Genomic DNA, 20,121 nt, shown 5'->3' with positions numbered 1-20,121 from the left:
ACAAAATTGTATAATGCATTGGAAAATGTAAACTGGTCTAACTTATTACTGAGAGAAAACGATGCTGATAAGCAATTTGATTCATTTTTTGCGACTTTAAGAGAAAACTTCAATAAATACTGCCCCATTATGACTTCAAGAGCAAAAGGTTATCAACTCGAAAAAAGGTTTAACTGGGATACTGAAGAACTGAAGCAGATAAGATTTATGATTAGGTTAGCAACAATTAGATGTAAAAATGGTAAAGTAAATGATGTAAAGTTTGTATGATATTAAGGTGATAGAAGCAAAAAAGAAATATTTTGGAAATTTGGTTTCCACGTCCAGTAACAAATCGAAAACTAGTTGGAAAATTATAAATCATTTTAGAGGTAAATGCAATGGTGTAACTGAGAGTATTAACAAATTGAATTTTAATGGTAAATTAACCGAGAATGATTATGAAACAGCTTGCGCTTTCAATGAATTTTTTGCTCTCATAGGATCCAAAAATAGAAGTGATAGTAGATTAAAACAGATTGACACAGCTGACAATGACATGGGTTCCTTTCAAGAAAAAAGTCTCTTCCTTTCACCCACCGATCCAACTGAGGTTACTAAAGTGATCAGAGCACTGGTGATGAAATCATGTATTGGTTATGATGAAATACCAATTAAAGTATTGAAGTATTGCTGTGAGGTCATTGCTGAGCCGATTTCGTGGATTATAAATAATTCTTGCTTCCAACAAGGCATCTTCCCAGATGCTTTGAAAATAGCAAAGGTGATACCCATATTCAAGAAAGGGGATAAATTAGATGCTAACAATGATCGTCCAATATCAATTTTGCCGCCCATTTCCAAAATATTCGAAAGAATTTTGTTCATAAGGATAATGAAATATTTAAGAAAAAATCATATTTTAGCCCCATTCCAAAATGGCTTTATTCCGGGTAAATCTACGACAACTGCTTTGTTAGATATTTTTGAGCAACTGATATCAGATAATGAAGACAGGAAATTTGCTTGTGGTGTGCTGATAGACCTATGCAAAGCATTCGATTGCGTAGATAAGATGATCCTTCTTGATAAATCATACCGACTAGGAATTAGGGGTAATAACCACAAGCTACTCAGCTCATACCTAACAAACAGGTTTCAATATGTACAGCTTATCTCTACAGATACAAGTGAAAATAGATCCAATGAATTGAAACTAAGTACAGGAGTGCCTCAAGGCTCAATATTGGGGCCCCTCTTGTTTATAATATATATCAATGATATTCAATATAGATACAAAGACAAGTCATCCATCACCCTATATGCTGATGATACAACTTTGATCCATAGTGATAAATGTCTTGAAAACTTAGAGATGAACATGAATTCAGAAAGTTAAGAGTTAATTCAGTATTTTAACGAAATTAATCTTAAAGTAAATGCAAAAAAATCCAATATGATTATATTTGAAAATAGAGCTTTGTCCTTCCAGCCAATGCTTGTACTTGACTATCAATCTTTAGACAATTCCAATGTTGTTAAGCTACTTGGCATACTTATAGACAGCAAGCTCACTTTTGTACAACATATAGATGATCTTATTAGTAAAATCTGAAGAAGTATATTCATACTACGCAGCATGATAAAAATCGCACCCAACGGCACAGGTAAAACTATTTATTACTCCCACTTAGTATATGGTATTGAATTGTGGGGCAGTTCATCAGAAAAGAACTTAAATAGAATTTTCCTCATACAAAAGAAAGCTGTTAGGTATCTGGCGGGACTCGGATACAACCACCCTTGTAGAGAAGCATTCAGATCGCTATCGCTACTGACTATACCCTCAATTTACATTTTCATGCTGATCATGTATTCAGTCCAAAATAGAACGAATTTCAGACTTAAAGCCGATATGCATTTGTACTATACTAGAGGGAGAGAAAACTTTGCAACTTAGCCTCATAGGATAAAGCTATTTGAGAGGAAGTTATGCGGGGTCCAAGTTTTATAATAGACTTCCATGCTTTTTGAAGCTGTCGTCCACCAGCGGTGAATTGAGAGGGTTCAAGACTGACCTTTATAAGTTGTTGGTTGAAGGAGCATATTACTCGTTTGATGAGTTTTTTGAGGGCCATCCATGATGACTATTGTGATTTGTGTAAATTTGTAGATATTTTTTGTTCTGACTGATTTGTCGTGATGATGAGACTATTTTCATATAATTGACGCATTCATGTGCATTTTGTGTATGTAGTCTGAGTAGGGATGATTGATATAGATTATTTATGTTTTATACAATGTTTCTGTGATTTGACCTGACTGTGATTGAATGTTTTTATTCTCCATTTACCTGACTGTGATATAAATGTTATCAATTGGTACTGTTTTTATCATTAATAGATAATATGTTGTTGTTGTTTTTCTGTTATAGTTGAATCAATTATGATGTAGACTGATTCAGCAGTGGAAATCATCTGTTGCATAATCTTTTTCAAGAGTTGGTACTTATCTTGCTGATGTGATTTAGTGAATATATTCAAGTGTAAGAATTTAATCCCATTCTCTGCAAATAATAAATTGAAAACTGTATTTGTTTTCCCAGAATTACTTGGGCCACACACAATACATCTTATAGAGTTTGGTAAGAGTTCACTGTGTCTTTTTGAAATCTTAAGTTTTCTGTTATCATTTAAATACTTGTCGAAGTTTATTAATGTTAGTTTTGATTTATGCTGTTTGAATTTGAACATATTTTTTATTATATTACATCATATCATCACCTTCAACCCATGAATTATATTTTGAATCAAAACCAAGCCATTTAACATACATCTTACCATCTTTCTTCTTCAATACTTTCTCAATTAGATAGACATCAGGATATTTTGTTTTGACGTGACAACGTCTTATAAATTGGTTTGCCGAGTGACACTTCAAGAAACTGTGTTACGTTCCCACGTTATGCGCTCACAATGAGAACAAGTGAGAGCATTCGTTTCGGTTCACGGTCGTCTGGAAAGAGCACAAATAGGAGCAGTGGCGAGCAACGCAGCAGCAACCCGAAGGCATTCACCTGGAGAGAGAGTGAAACGGAGCAATCTCCTGCGACTGCGCCACTACTTAGTGAATAGGTTATGTGAATAAGTATAAGTAAATAGGTAAAGTGTAAGTATAATAGGTATAAGTGAATAGGTTATTTGTAGTAATCACAATGTTGTGGTAGTTTTCAATCACAAAAGTAGTATAAATCGTTTCTCAGCCAATAATAATTTGTTTAACTTGAAAAAATGAGCGCTACTTGCTATGTAAAAAATTGAATCGAGCACAGTTAGCCCGCCTAAGAGCAAGAGAGACAGAGTGATTTTGTTGAGGATGTGTGAAGGTAAAAATAAAATTTTGTTAATATGAAATTCAGTGCGAGATTCTTTGTATAAATTAATGTTTTAAATATAATTCTTTGTATAAATAAATGTTTTAAATTGTTACTATTATTTCATCCTTCTTCCTACTATAGGAATGAATATTCACATTAAAATTATTTTACCACTCAAAGTCGTTGTCACGTAAAACTTTCGCTGGTATACCAACTTTACAGGCATCTATGCAATTTTTTGCATTTCATATTCATAGAATGTACCTTCAATGATTTCATTACTAATGTCTCTCAGATGATATGTGAAAGGAATGGTAGGGAGTATATTGTGTACAGTGAATATTTCATTTGTCCAGTTTGCTAGATAGTCTTTATCAAATATTCTTTTGTAGCGACCAATTCGTACTTTATCTCCAATCTTATACTTTGGTTTCATCTGTTTGAATGTTTTACGCATGCTAGCTTTCTCTATATTCATCAGCAATTATTTCTCATTTTTCCTATTCACCTCAACAGGTTTCATTCGAATTGTTCTGTAGACACTGTTATTGTAATTAGTTATTAGTTTAGGTAGTAGATCCAGCCATTTATGATTACCCTGTATTGTGAATTCATGGAACATATTCTCTTTGAGAGTTCGATTGAAGCGCTCACAAATGGGCTGCTTTTTTATTACTATATGTACTGTAATGATTGATTTTATGAGTTTTGAATAGATTCTGAACAGCTGCGTTGTAGAATTCTTTACCTGCATCAGTTTGGAAATTAACTATTTTGTGCTTCTCAAGTACTGGCTTCAATGCTGCTGCCACCTCATTTCCAGTTTTAGTATTCATTGGTATTGCAAATGCAAATTTACTGAAACAGTTGATTTACAGTTAGTATGTACCTAAAGTGTTTATTAAATGTGCTGTAGTTGGACATGTCAACAATATCAGCTTGATATAAATCTGTTAGACCTTTTATTCCAGTGTGACGTATAAGGAAATTACGTCTGACTCTACCATGCAGCTCATGTGCAAGTTTCTTTCTTGTTGACATTATTTTTTAATTGATTATACATTTTTGTTCGATGGCTTTCTGTTAGTATACTTTCTACAATTCCACCAATTCTATCAATTCTATCTTGAAAATGTAATCGATCCATGCAAGATTGTTGCCAGATTGTCTCATCCCTGGATTGTTTCATTGCATAGTTATAGGTGTGTAAAATATTCATTGAAACCAATCTATTTTCAGGAGCAAATCTAACTTTTTTCATGTGTTTTTTTATCTCACAATGAAATAGGTTCAAAAACAATTAGGAGATTATTTTGTAGGTTTGAGAGTAAATCAATCAGGAATAAGTTCAATTTGTTATATTCCTCAAACATTGTTTTAGATTGCAATTCAACCTATATAAATAGATGTATAACAACTTTATTCTCATTTCAGTACCAGATTCACAATGGACCACAAACCACAAGCCAGATTGCTTTCCTCTCTGTATAAAAAAATGGACAGAATTCTTGACTACTGATATTAAGATACTATTTGAACAATTTAGACCAACTATTCTGGAAATAATTCTTTCAAAATTGAAAAAAAATAATGGAAATGTTAAATGGTTTGTTAGTTTACAAGTGAAATTAAGAAAAATTGTAACTGATGTTGATCAATTGGAAATCATACCTACATTTCATGGAAAATCAAGATCAATTATAAATATTCATAATAATATCAATGAATTTCATAAGAAATGGGAGGAGGCTGAAAATATAATAAATGAAAAGTTTGATAAATTCATTCAAAATGGTAGTGGGTGGGTAATTGATGAGTTCCAAAGATTTGATTTGAATATAGTGAAATATTCACCCATACATGGAACAGGTTCATATGTCTTGACACCCAAAAAAATAGCAGTTAAAAGAGTCATTTTAAATATCAGGAATGAAGATGATTTATGTTTTGTCTGGTCTGTTCTAGCTTATATTCATAATAATAGAACACATAATAGAGTTAGCAACTTGAAAAAAATATTAAATCTAATTATTATCAATGATCTAAATTTCCCACTTAGTTTGGAAGATATTTCAAAATTCAAAAAACAAAACCCAACTATATCTATAAATGTTGTTGGATATGAAAATGAAATTGTCTATCCATTACTTATTTCAGAAAATCAACAGAGAGAGCATAAAATTACGCTTTTACTTTTAGAATCAAATGGTAAGAAACACTATACTCTGGTGAGGAATTTGTTTAGACTTTGTTCCTTAAATTCAAGTGAATCATCATTCATTCCTATACCGAAGTTCATAACAGATAAGAAAGCTATAGTGAATGTGAAAAGTGATGATAGTCTTTCATTTATTTGGTCTGTCTTAGCTTTCTTCCATAATAAGAGGATTAATAGAGTTGGAGACTTGAAAAAATTATTGAATCTAATCAATATCAATGATCTAAATTTCCTACTTAGTCTGGAAGATATTTCAAAATTCGAAAAACAAAACCGAACGATATGTATAAATGTTATTGCTCATGAAAATCATACCTTCTATCCATTACCTATATCAAAAAATAAAGATTGGCAGCACAAGATTACACTATTATTATTATCAAGTAAAGATAAAAACATTATACACTTGTAAAAAATCTATCAAGATTATTGTCCAATTGCACTAAACATGGACATAAAGTAGAAATATGTCCACACTGTTTTCATCAATTTACTAGAAAAAATGCCCTACAAAAATTGAACAATCATATTGAATCATGCTCTCTGGGGAAAACTCAGAGAGTAGAAATGCCACAAAAAGGACATGAGATTTCAACATTCAAAAATTTCTCCTATACACTTAGAGTTCTCTATATTATTCATGCAGACCTTGAGTGTCTAATCATCAATGGAGAACACATTCCTTGTGGATATGGATATGTTATTGTGAATGAAAGTGGAAATACTCACTGTGGTCCTAAAATTGTAAGAGCAAATTCCCTTACAGAATCTGAAACCTTGGTTGAGAAATTTATAGGTGAATTAGATGAATATGGTATTATTCTGAAAGATAAATTGAAACAAAATATCCCCATGACCATCAATTCTGAAGAGAATGAAAAATTCTTAGAGGAAACATTGTGTTGCTTATGTAATAAACGTTTACTGTTTGATAGGGTTAGGCACCACTCACATTCAAATGGGATGTACCTGGGTGCAGCCCACAACAATTGTAATTTAAATGCAGAAAAAGTTGAAAAGATACCAGTAGTGTTTCATAATTTTTCAGGATATGATTCACATTTTATAATACAAGCATTGACTAATTATAAGAAAAAAATAAGCTGTATTGCCAAGACTAGTGAGAAAATTATCTCTATAACATTCAATGATACACTAAGATTCATTGATTCTCTCAATTTCTTGAATTCATCTCTTGAGAAATTGGCTGAGATCAATACAAAATTTGATCTTCTATCAAAACATTTCTCCTCGAATAAAGCAGACCTATTGAAAACAAAACAATTTCACCCATACGAATATATGAATAGTTTTGAGCGATTCCAAGAAACGAAATTACCTACTATTGATAAATCCTACAGTAGACTAACCGACAGTCAAATCACTGAAACAGAATATCAGCATGCACAGAACATTTGAAAGCATTTCAACATAAAAAATCTTGCTGAATACCATGACCTTTACTTAAAAACAGACATTCTTCTATTAGCAGACATTTTTCAGAATTTTCGAACAAGTTTCATGCGTACCTATAATCTAGACCCAGCTCACTTCTTCTCTCTTCCTCATTATTCTTGGTTTGCTATGTTGAAAATTACAGGAGTAGAGCTCGAACTCTTGACTGATATTGATATGCACCTATTCTTTGAAAAAGGAATAAGAGGGGGGATAAGTGTCATTCCTAAGAGATATGCAAAAGCAAACAATAGATATATGAGTAGTTTCAACATAAATGAGCCAGAAACATACATAATCTATTGGGATTGTAATAATTTGTATGCCATGGGTATGTCTGGAAATCTTCCACATTCAAAATTTGAATAGATGAGTGAAAGAGAAATAGAAGAATTTGATCCTCAAAAAATAACTGATTCAAGTTTAGGGTACATGTTGGAAGTGGACCTGGAATACCCCTCTCACCTTCAAAGCATACACATATGTTTCCCTCTAGCACCCTTGAAAGAAACACCACCTACTGGTAGATATGAGAAACTAATAACAACATTCACAAACAAAGAAAAATATGTAATATATTCTGATAATCTAAAACTCTACTTAGAATTGGGTATGGTGTTGAAAAAAGTACACAGAGGTATAAAATTCGAACAAAGTAGATGGATGAAACCTTTCATTGATATGAATACACAATTAAGGACAGTAGCAGATAATGAATTTGATCGAACCCTTTACAAGTTGATTAATAATAGTTGTTATGGCCGCACTCTCATGAATGTTAAAAACCATACAGACTTTGAAATTGTAATAGATGAAGAGAAACCAGACAGAATCATCTCCAAGCCAAGAGTAAAAAATTGGTTTCCATATAATGAGAATGTTACTGGTGTATGCTTGAATAAAATTCAAGTTGTATTGAACAAACCAATTTTTGTTGGTACTGTAATATTGGAACACAGCAAAAATGTTATGTATGATTTCCATTACAATCAAATCAAGAATATATTCAAATACAATTGTGAAGTTTTGATGTCTGATACTGATAGTTTTATGTATGTGATACAGACTGAAGATATTTATGAAGATATTAGAAAATATAAACATTTATTTGACACATCAAACTTTCCTAAAAATCACCCATGATATAATGAGGAGAATAAAAAAGTAATTGGTAAATTTTAAAGATGAGAATGGTGGCAGAATTATAACTGAATTCATAGGATTACAAGCAAAAATGTACTCATTTATATTCTCTAACTGTGAAGAAAAGAAGGTGGCCAAGGGTGTTCCAAAGAGTGCTCAAAGGAACCAATTACAATTCAAGTTGTACAAAAAATGTTTGTTTGAAGGTGTTGAGCATACAATAAAATCTGTACATATTGTAAGTAAACTACATATTGTCACAACTGAAAACCAGGAGAAGGTTGTCTTAGGCCCTATGATGATAAAAGATTCATAAGAAATGATCGGATAAATACATTGGCTTGGGGACATAAAGATATTCAGAACAGTAAAAGTAGGTGTGATGATGAGCATGCTGCTACCAAAAGGGTGAGATCACTATCTAGCTAGCTAGGTAGGTAGGTAGGTAGGTAGGTAGGTAGGTAGGTAGGTAGGTAGGTAGGCTGGTGGGTAGGTGTGTATTTGTAAGAAAAATATTTAGAATTATCAATTATTCCTGTACTTCTTCATTTATAATATTAAAACCTTGTAGAGGCTTAAAATTAATTATTCTCTCTATTAATTTTCATGAGAAATTCTACACTTTGATGCTGTAATTAATTCTCTATTATAAGGTTTTATAATTATTGTAATCTTCTACATTACTTTCCTAACCATACCACTCAATGGTGTGTATTCATACACATTATCATAAAGAATTAGACAGTAGGCAGATGTTTTATCAGGTATATTTTCATTAGTTTCAAATATAAGTTAAACATCTAGTGCACCAGATTCCAACAATTCATTTTGACGACTGCAATCTATTATTATTAGTGCAGCCTTTTCTATGAATGTATTATATGATATTGAAGTAAGATTGTTACTGTTAGTATGTGGATAGTGAGCTTGTGGGAAGCTACTAAACATATGATAGAGCAAGTGTTTGCTTCCCATTATATTGTCATAAGGGAAGTATTGTGCATTGAAATAGAGACAAACATTGTGTAGTTTACATAGATCAAAATATGACTTGTTTGCACTCAGTTTATTTTTCTTATCAGTTTGAAAGCCTAGAATAATAAATCGAGGCTTCTCCATTTGTGAAGCTGTTTTAACTGTCCATTGATGAGTAGTAGTTTGAGGAAGTGTTGGATACTCATGTATCTGAGTAGCTTAATATTGAGACTTCTGGGAAGAATTTTTGCGGAATTACCGAGAAATAAGGAAAAATTTTTGCGCAAATCCCCCTCCCCCTCCCCCTTCCACCTCCCCCTCTGCGCATGCGCAAACTCCCCCTCTCCTCCCCCTCTCCCTCTCCTTCTCCCTCTCCCTCTCCTTCTCCTTCTCCCTCTCCCTCTCCCTCTCCTCTCCCTCTCCCTCTCCCTCTCCCTCTCCTTCTCCTTCTCCCTCTCCCTCTCCCTCTCCTTATCTTATCTCCCCTCTCCCAGTGAGGACGAGGGGGTTGAAAAGAGAGAGATATCTCTCTCTCAGTGAGGGAAAAAATAATTTCCCTTTTTGGAGGAAAAATTCCCTCTCTCTATAGTGACAGATTAAAGTGAATCCATCTAATGCTATACTGTCAAATTAAAGTGAATCCATATTTCTACATCTAATGCTATACTGTCAAATTAAAGTGAATCTGTTACATCTTTATACTGAGTGAATCTGTTACATCTTTATACTGTAAAATTATAAAGTGAATGCTAAATGAGGGAAAAATTCTCTACTGTCAAATTATAGTGAATCCATCTAATGCTATACTGTCAAATTAAAGTGAATCTGTTACATCTTTATACTGAGTAAATCTGTTACATCTTTATACTGTGAAATTATAAAGTGATTGCAAATTAATACAACTAATAACTTATACTGTATCTACTGACAGATTAAAGTGAATCCATCTTTATACTGAGTGAATCTGTATAATTTCCCTTTGAGGGAAAAATTCTCTACTGTCAAATTAAAGTGAATCTGTTACATCTTTATACTGACAGATTAAAGTGAATCCATCTAATGCTATACTGTCAAATTAAAGTGAATGCTAAATGAGGGAAAAAATTCTCTACTGTCAAATTAAAGTGAATCCATCTAATGCTATACTGTCAAAATTAAAGTGAATCCATCTAATAACTTATACTGTAAAATTATAAAGTGATTGCAAATTAATACAATTGGTTTGCTTTCCACCCGACAGTTAAGAAAAATGTTCAATCAATAATATTTATATTGAAATTTTCTATGTGCTGTACAAACCTGCGGGCGTTATTTTTTAAGTGTTTCTCCGAGAATATCTATAGTAAATTTAGTATGAACAAGCATTCCAAAAATGGCTATAGATATCCTCAGACCTATATCACTTGGGGTATCAGCTCTATTGATGTCTTAACAGAGAGAGGTCAATGATCTAAGTTGATCTTTTACATTTTTTATCTGCAATGTCATACAAGCATTTCCAAAGTTCATCGGAATTTGTAACAATAGTTGAGAAATCATTTGCACTACAATAATGTAGATGACCTGTATCTAGTATGTACAATAATTCGAAAATCTCAGATAAAATTGGAAAATGTACATTTTCTGTTTTTGTTAACGCTAGATCAACATCATCGCCTTGGAATCCTGTTGAAAATTTAATATTTTTTACAATAGAATCAAATTCATTGAATGAAATTGACATCAAGAGGCGAGTTAATTTTTTGAATTTTGCAAAGCTAAAACACTGCATGACCTTGATTGCTATGAACTATAATTGATAAGGTAGGAATGTGCACTTAGCTGTAACAGTTGTGTCTGAGGGGGCGTATCTCTTGATAAAAATGGCTATAGATATCCTCAGACCTATATCACTTGGGATATCAGCTCTATTGATGTCTTAACAGAGAGAGGTCAATGATCTAAGTTGATCTTTTACATTTTTTATCTGCAATGTCATACAAGCATTTCCAAAGTTCATCGGAATTTGTAACAATAGTTGAGAAATCATTTGCACTACAATAATGTAGATGACCTGTATCTAGTATGTCCAATAATTCGAAAATCTCAGATAAAATTGGAAAATGTGAGGGAAAAAATAATTTCCCTGAGGAAAAAATAATTTCCCTTTCTACTATCAGATTAAAGTGAATCCATCTAATAACTTATACTGTCAGATTAAAGTGAATCCATCTAGTAACTTATACTGTAAAATTGCAAATAATTGGTTTGCTTTCCACCCGACAGTTAAGAAAAATGTTCAATCAATAATCTTTATATTGAAATTTTCTATGTGCTGTACAAACCTGCGGGCGTTACTTTTTTGGTAAGTGTGTTCTCCGAGAATATCTATAGTAAATTTAGTATGAACAAGCATTCCAAAAATGGCTATAGATATCCTCAGACCTATATCACTTGGAGGGAACAGCTCTATTGATGTCTTAACAGAGAGAGCCCAATGATCTAAGTTGATCTTTTACATTTTTTATCTGCAATGTCATACAAGCATTTCCAAAGATCATCCAGAGGCGAGTTAATTTTTGAATTTTGCAAAGCTAAAACACTGCATGACCTCGATTAAGTTATGAACAATAAAATTGATAAGGTAGGAATGTGCACTTAGCTGTAACACAGTTGTCTCTGAGGGGGGCGTATCTAATTGTAGACAGACAACACGTGCGAGCTTTATGCAATCTCAGTGCATGCAAGCAATAAACACACTGTAATTCCTTTCCGTTGTAGAAGAATCCATAACGTGCAAAGTTTCTTTTCTGTGCATTCGTATACATCGGTGCCAATTTCATACTTTGCATTCGATTGTTTTCGCACAAGAAATTATTTGTTTGATACATATTTTTAAACAGCAAAGAATTATAATGTTGAGCAGAGAATAATGCACACCTTCCATCGGGTCTATACTTATGTATCTTACATGCATCATAACACCACGAAGTGGTGAAAAAGCTGAAATCGGGCTTGAGAAAGTCCTCTGGTATGCATTGTACGTTAGAATGCAATCTTCTCAAAAACTTTGCTTTTTCAGTTCCTTTTGTGAAAATTTTCTCATAACCTGCAAGGTAATCACGTATTAATGAGTCACTGTATTCTAAATCTCCATCTTCCCATTTTATTTTATGATAGTTACGTTCCAGCCATGTTACATCGTTATACAATTTTGCGCTCAATTCCATCTTTGCAAATGGTGATTTGAAATGGAATACAGCATAATTATTGCACTCGTCAACGATAGCAAGTTCTTTCACAATAATTTGATTACAAGTTTGTTTAAACCAGTGAAGATCAACCGTAGCAATTTTCGTAGGTGTCTGCTTTTGCACTCCTTTCTGTTCCTCTTCACGTTTCTGTTCCTCCTCACGTTTCTGCTCCTCCACCTCCTCTTCCCCCTCCTCTCCCGACTTCTGGATTGGTGTACTGCTTCTCCTTGGTTCATAATGGAAACTTGTTGATTCAATATCGTAAAGTACCGACGACTGAGTTTGAGCTTTGTCCAAAATATCAGAATCAAGATCACACTGGATACCAATAGAGCGAGTTTGTGGCTTGTCCAAAATATCAGAACACAAAGAATAGGACATGATTCCTGTTCAAAGGTAAAACTGATAATGGCTTACATTTGGCGCAGTACACACCTTATATAACCTGCAGTGATGCACTCTATCAACAAATTACTGAACTTCTCAATTTAACAGCACGTACTCCGGAGTACATATCATGTTATTTTCATAATTTCTCCGGTTTTGATTCACATTTTATTCTGAAATCGCACGGTAAATGTAAAAAAGAAATTTCCTGCATCGCGAATACGTCAGAGAGATTTTTGACACTTTCGGTAGGCAAAATTAAATTTTTAGATTCCTACAAGTTTATGTCTAAATCCTTGGAAGTATTGGTGCGTAATTTGGTAGAAAGTACAGACATGGAAAAGAAGTTGGGGAAAGAAAGTACATTGGAAAGAACTTCCTCCAATAGAATGATTTAACGGACACACCTCTGACACGCGAAGAATATCAACATTCACAAAGAGTGTTCTCAACATTCAATATTTTCATTACCTTTCAACTCAATGCTCGAACATTAACTAAAGTTAATTAATTAATCATTACACTAACTTAATCTAAAAGAAAAAATGGAATTTTCTATTAATTTGGAATAATACTTTGAATTCGCCTATTCAGATCATCTATTTGAAATGAATTTTCAAAATGTATTTCAAATAGTTGATGTGAAAAAGTCAAACACAATAATATTGATAAGAATGAATGGAATACCAATCCAGCCATGTGTACGATGCATTCATTCATACAAGACCTTGCAAGGTCGCGAATGAATGAAATGCATCACACCAGATGTGGCAGGGCCAACAGCCTCACTTCACAACAAGGAAGGCAGAGCGTTGAGCCGACCTTGACACAGTGAGCGACCGAGTGATGTCAGCTTGCCATACATCAAGCTATAAAAACACATTTTTAATTTCTTATCACTCAATGCAACTTGGAGAGTGAGTGATTGAGTTCTCTACACGTATACTAGTGTGATAGGTGAGTGAAAACTTTTTATAGAATAACATACTATTTTTTATTGATATATAACAAGTAAATTATGCGGTTAACAAAGTAGGTTATGTATATGCTGATAGGCGATGCAATTGTCACCTTAACACAATACTTGAAAATTATAGATTATAATGAAAATATATGTAATGGCTTGTGCCAAAACTAAATAACACAATACTTGAAAATTGTGATTTACAAGATATAGGTTATAATGCCGAAAGGCGATGTAATGTCAAGTCCGAAAATTTGTTACAAGATTATTAACAAAATAACTTATAAGTAATAATAAAATTCATAAAATGTTAACTGGTAATATAATTATCATGATTTAAATTTTATGCATTTTAACAATGTTTATGTCAGTCATGCAATGATTAATATGTTTCACAAACAGTAACAATGATTTGCATTATCAAATTGCATTATTTGCATTAATAAATGATTTTCATTTTAAAAGTAATAATATCGTAAATTCATAAAATGTTAACTGAAACCCTAAAAGTAATATACTATTTTTTTATTGATATATAACAAGTAAATTATGTGGTTAACAAATAAAATGTTTTAAAACAAAGTAGGTTATGTATATGCTGATAGCCGATGCAATTGTCACCTTAACACAAAACTTGTAAATTATAGATTCATACAACCTCAGCTGAGTGAAGTGGAGGAAACACAATACTTGAAAATTGTGATTTACAAGATATAGGTTATAATGCTGAAAGGCGATGTAATGTCAAGTCCGAAAATTTGTTACAAGATTATTAACAAAATAAGTAATAATAAAATTCATAAAATGTTAAATGGTAATATAATTATCATGATTTAAATTTTATGCATTTTGACAATGTTGATGTCGGTCATGTACTGATTAATATGTTTGACAAACAGTAACAATGATTTACATTTACTTTTAAAATTTTGGATGTCTTTGGGGGTCAAGATCAGCGTGAAACGTTCAGGTATGTAAACATCTGTTGTTCTCTGACCTGACAGCCGGATCTTGAGCACCACGCGACGTCCATGTTGATTGCAGACCTCCCTCACGTCCTCAATAGGGTAAGGCATACCCTCCATCAACTCTCTTAGAGGAGTCCAGGGTTTCGGGGCGTACCTATTGATGACAGTGAGGAAGTGCTCCTCGGGGTGAATTTCATCCTCCTCCTGCTGTAACAGCGTCATTATGGAGCTGTCCTCCTCATCCTCTTCCACCGCACGTTTCTGTTGAAAAATATTTCATTAGACTCTTATTTGTTTCAGGTTATAAAATCATACAAGAGAGAGATCTTGCGCTCAACAGATTCACTACTCAAAACTGTGACTAATAACTCGCAAATTCTCTGACATGAGAGAGTGATCTTGCGCTCAACAGATTCACTACTCAAAAAATGTGAGTAATAACTTGGAAATTCTCTGACATAACTCTCAATTATCGGAAAAAAATTTTTCTCTTCATTACAATCAACATAAATGATTGCAGAAAACATAAATATTTCACCTTTCATTAATCATGCAAATTTTTGTTTCACACTCAAACAACATATGATTTGATTTTTCATATATATATATGTAATCAGTATGTAATTCTCCAATTCAAATTGTTTCAGTAGGAATGTTTCATGCAACATATTTAGTAAACATGTTTAAACAATACAACCATCATGAGAATTTATCTGTGTTCGGATTGTTTTGATAGCACAATTAGAAGTCAAGCTCAGTCTTCGCTCACAGTATAAGAATCAGTAATGACTTGTAATGCACACAAAAGATTTTATCCATTAGAAATTAGTTTTAAAAATTCACATTTTATAAAGATTTTGTGTACATTACAATAATAATATTTTTGTATGCTAACCTTCGATTGAGTGAGGACGTCGGGCTCCTCATCGTCGTCAAAAAACAGCCTCCTCTTGACAGACTGCTTGGGGGCGGGTACCGATGTGAGGGCCGCACGGCGTGGTGCCCAAGTAGCTTGCGGGAGAGGGCTGCTGTCTGGGATGATGATGCTGGAATCCTCATCTTGGACGAAGATCCCTTGTTTCTTCAAGGGATCTGAGGTTGAGGCTGAGGAGGAGGTGGCGGCAGCAGCAGAGGTGGAGGCGACAGCTGATGTTGTAGCCGTGCTGCGGCGCTTCTGCTGCTGCTGTTGCTCCCAGAAGTTGAGTTCCCTCTCCGGAGGCGGGCTGTCTGGCAATAAGAATGTTGTGGAGGATGAGGATGCATGGTGTGACTTGTCCATGGTGTTTTGAAAGTGTCGAGAATTTTAGCGCATACTAATAGCTCTCTAACGTGAATGATGATTTTCCACTGAGAAAAGTGATTATATAGCAAGTCGTTTCTCTGTCTGTTGCAGGCTTGTACGAGTGAGATAGAAACACAAAGGAGGCATGTATCACAATTGGCGAACACTGCCGATACTCCCCAGAGCTTTAGCACGACGATAACATTTGATTGTAAGTGAAAATTTTTGTTATATTCTCATATTTTTGTGAAATAACACTAAATTGATTTTTATAATATATATTTGGTTACAGTTATTAAATATTTCATTGTTTTTCACAGCATTTTCTCACCTCACTACTCGGTCTCATAAGCAGTTGTGCTCTCGTGAGGGAAACTTACCTGCATCGAGAAAATCATAGCCGAGGAACTAAGCTGGAACAATACCTGAACCGAGTCGAGGAGCTAACTGAGAGAAGTCGATTATTTCATTTCGTCAAATCAACACATGTAAGTTCATTTTTACTTAAATTTTTCTCCTCCTCCTCTCCTCCGGATTTATAATATATATTTGGTTACAGTTATTAAATATTTCATTGTTTTTCACAGCATTTTCTCACCTCACAACTCGGTCTCATAAGCAGTTGTGCTCTCATGAGGGAAACTTACCTGCATCGAGAAAATCATAGGCGAGGAGCTAAGCTGGAACAATACCTGAACCAAGTCGAGGAGCTGAGAGAAGCATATCCGATTATTTCATTTCGTCAAATCAACACATGTAAGTTCATTTTTACTTAAATTTTTCTCCTCCTCCTTTGTCCTCCTTTGTCCTCCTTTCTCCTCCTTTGTACTCTGTTCTCCTCCTCCTCCCCTCCGAGGACAAAAATTGTCCTCCGTTCTCCTCCTTTGTCCTCCTCCTTTGTCCTCCTCCTCCACTCGTTTAGCAGGAAAGAAAAAATGAGAGAGGAATCGGGAGAAGGGGTGAGAGCTCAATGTCATGAGGATTGTCACAATAATTTTCTTTATTTTTAAATTATTATACATACATCAAAGCATATCTATGGACAAATCAAATACAGAAAGTAACTCTTTCCTTATTCCTACTGGGTGTATATTTAAAAACATCTAGCTTGATTCTAATTTTATAATTCAAATCTATGTTCGGCTTTTCAAATTCTTCCTCTAACCAATAGTTTGAGACATACAATGCTTCCACATTTTCAAACTGTAGGATATACCGAGTATTGTTTCTATTGTACACTTCTTTTATTGCAATAATGACTAACTCTATACCTTGTGGTAACTCTTCCAATCTTTTACACTGTCCTACTTTTACTTTCCCTTTAATTTCCAGCATTGTGATGTTATTATACTGCTCCACTTCTTTTTGTGTGAAGGGAGTGTCTTCCAAGTTTTTCCAAACATCTGGGAGAAACTTAACTGATTCTATTCTAGGAAATGTATGTCCATTATAGCTTGACATACCATTGACTGTAATTACACAAATTTTCTCTTCCCTTGGTAGACAAATAATTTCTTTTTTGTCAGTGTAAGGGATTACAAAATAACCCTCTTTCTTGAGAGTTTCGATATCTTTGTATGCATTAATGAAAACATTTTTATGGGAGCCCTTTACAAAGTAAACTTTTTTCAAACAATCTTTCTCCCCTAGTACACCTACATATGGGAATTTCCCAGTATTATTCACAGTAAATGCAGTCACATTATAAACTCCACTAGGCTCAAAATTTCGCCAATGTGAATGGAAATATGGTCCAAGTTCCTCTCTCAAATTTTCTATTTCTTCCTCAAATTCTTCTAGCTGCTTATGCTGTTCCCTAAATGACTGTGTGGCTTCAAAAAACTCAATTTTCCTCCGTTTTAGATCAATTTCATCCAGTTCTAGCTTACGCTTCTTGGCTGATAGCACTGAGATAGGAGACAAGGGTTGTATCTCTTTAACAGGGTATGGAGGAAGCTTACAAGTTATGTTTGCCCATTTTCTTAAGACTTGTGGTATCAAGTTACCTGTTGCTACAAGACCCAACTCATCTAGGTCAACAACTTTGGATATGGTAGAGAAAACTGTGGTTGACTTGGAGAAATAAGTCTCTCCACTCTTAATATAACACTTTTGTGAGAAACTGATATTATTTTTGTTTGATGGATCCTCGAAAATTTCCACATAATTAATAGGTAGTAGATTAAAGCTAAATGCAGAGATTACATAGGATATTATTTTATTTCTATGTTGTGGGTCAGTGGGAAGCTTTACTTGTACTCCACTCAATTTGCTGGTATTGCTATTACCCCAGTAAACATACTGTAGAAGATCATTATAGATCAAACAACAACTATTTTTCAAATTATCTGTCAGTTTTCTCCACATTTTAGCCAAGGACACAGAATAAATTGGAGCATTTTGGAAATAATTTCTACTATCATTCAAGAGTGACAAGCTATCTTGAATAGGGTCAAAGGTTTTGCTATTGGCTCTATTTGTTAAACTATAGTTACAGATTGTAGCTTCCAAATGTGTAATACCATGCATTTTACCTGTAGGAGAGGTGAAAGTTTTCCCTAATCTTGAATCTGCACACTCAATAAAGTCTACAATATGGTTACCTAACTGCTTATTTACACCAGAGCTTGTTATTTCACATACAAACTTATTATAAATTTTCACCCTCGCATTACTATTAACCCAACTCAAACAATCAATCCCAACAGCTTTATTGTTATCTGCTATCACATTGTAGTCTTCTTTATATTCTCCTTGGAAACAAAAATGATGATTTGTAGTTAGAAAATCACACATTCCATTCTTGTTGAATATTCCACCAAAGTCATGTGTTATGTCCAAGTCCAGAAGATAGAAGTGCTCTTTCCTCAGCTGCTCCAATAATCTTGGTAGTTCTTCTATCAATGTAGCAATTGGCACATCTGCAAGCTCTACTTTGTAAGGTATGCCTACTGGTTCCTGGTATTTTTGTTTCGCTTCGTTGTAATTGTCATTGGGAAGCACTTGTAGAATCTTTTGAGACATATCACTTCCACTGTTCAATAGGTAAGCCAGCTTTGCTTTGACTGCATGTTTAGCTGACACCATATTAGAGAATTTCCCTCTTAAATATAAGTTGTATGCAGCACATAAATCCTTTTTTAGAACAAAACGTCTCTTATCCATTGCCTCACAATCATCCAAAGCACAGATTTTCACAAGCATCATATTGTCACAAAAAGGTTCTGTAATAGCCACAAGATTTGAGTCATCCTGCACAAACAGTTCTTCCCCCAGCAGTGTAATCAATATTTCCAATGTCAGTCACAAGGTTGTCATTGCACATGTTTTCTGATAGAAGCCACAAACCAAACCGCTCATTGCTAGACTTGATTTTATTACCACGGAGCATAGGTACATTAAACACACTAGAAGTATGTTTATTGCACCGTTGACACTACCGAACTGAACGAATGCAGATCAATGCAGTGGTATTTATAGTAAGATAGTTGAGAAATAAGGTCATACAGAATTATTGAAACAAGATTTGGATGCTGACAAATTTTATGAACAAGAATTAAAGAAATCAGAGTTAACTTTAGATGAAATGCAAGTTTATCTTGAATATTAAAGAAAGTTGGAAAGCGTTATCTCGTAAAGCGTCTCGGTTTTAGTGAACCGTCTTGGATAGATAAGAGTCAATTACTAACTAAGTAAATATTTTACAATTGATTATATACGCTGATCATTCCAACTTATAGTTTAATATGTTTTCAGATATGAGCTCTCGAACGGAAATCATTTGATGAATATATAAGCTCAGTATATTATAAATAGGCATTTTAATGAATTACGTAAATATGATTCTGTTTCTTTAGAAAAAATGGCGAGAATACAAAGTTATCGTTGTGAACTAACTGAACTATTGGAGACGCATCAGCAATTATTGGACCAGTTAGCAGAAAAAGGATGGACAAATCTACAATATTTAACATTTGTGAGAGATTATGAAAAATTAGGAGTTTGGCATAGTGATAACTATAATCATATTTCAGTTTGTGATTTATACGGTACATCATATGATAAATTCTGGGAGAATGGCAATATCCCAGGCTCATGCAGATGTGATTGTGCACATCTTAAAGAGTCTATCGATAAAATT

General features: G+C 33.7%; 1 long non-coding RNA gene across 1 annotated transcript; it reads left to right on the top strand.

The window, feature by feature from the left end:
- Nucleotides 1–14,443: 14,443 nt before the first annotated feature.
- LOC120355052 lies at nt 14,444–16,767 on the top strand. The gene is made up of 3 exons (XR_005573388.1): nt 14,444–15,128; nt 16,301–16,468; nt 16,568–16,767. It is a non-coding gene; the product is annotated as an uncharacterized LOC120355052 (long non-coding RNA).
- Nucleotides 16,768–20,121: the final 3,354 nt, after the last annotated feature.

Source organism: Nilaparvata lugens, chromosome X (genome assembly GCF_014356525.2).
Source record: "Nilaparvata lugens isolate BPH chromosome X, ASM1435652v1, whole genome shotgun sequence".
NCBI classification, from domain to species: Eukaryota; Metazoa; Arthropoda; class Insecta; order Hemiptera; family Delphacidae; genus Nilaparvata; species Nilaparvata lugens.
The sequence above is the reverse complement of the archived record's forward strand: the minus strand, read 5'-3'. Positions and strand labels throughout refer to the sequence as shown.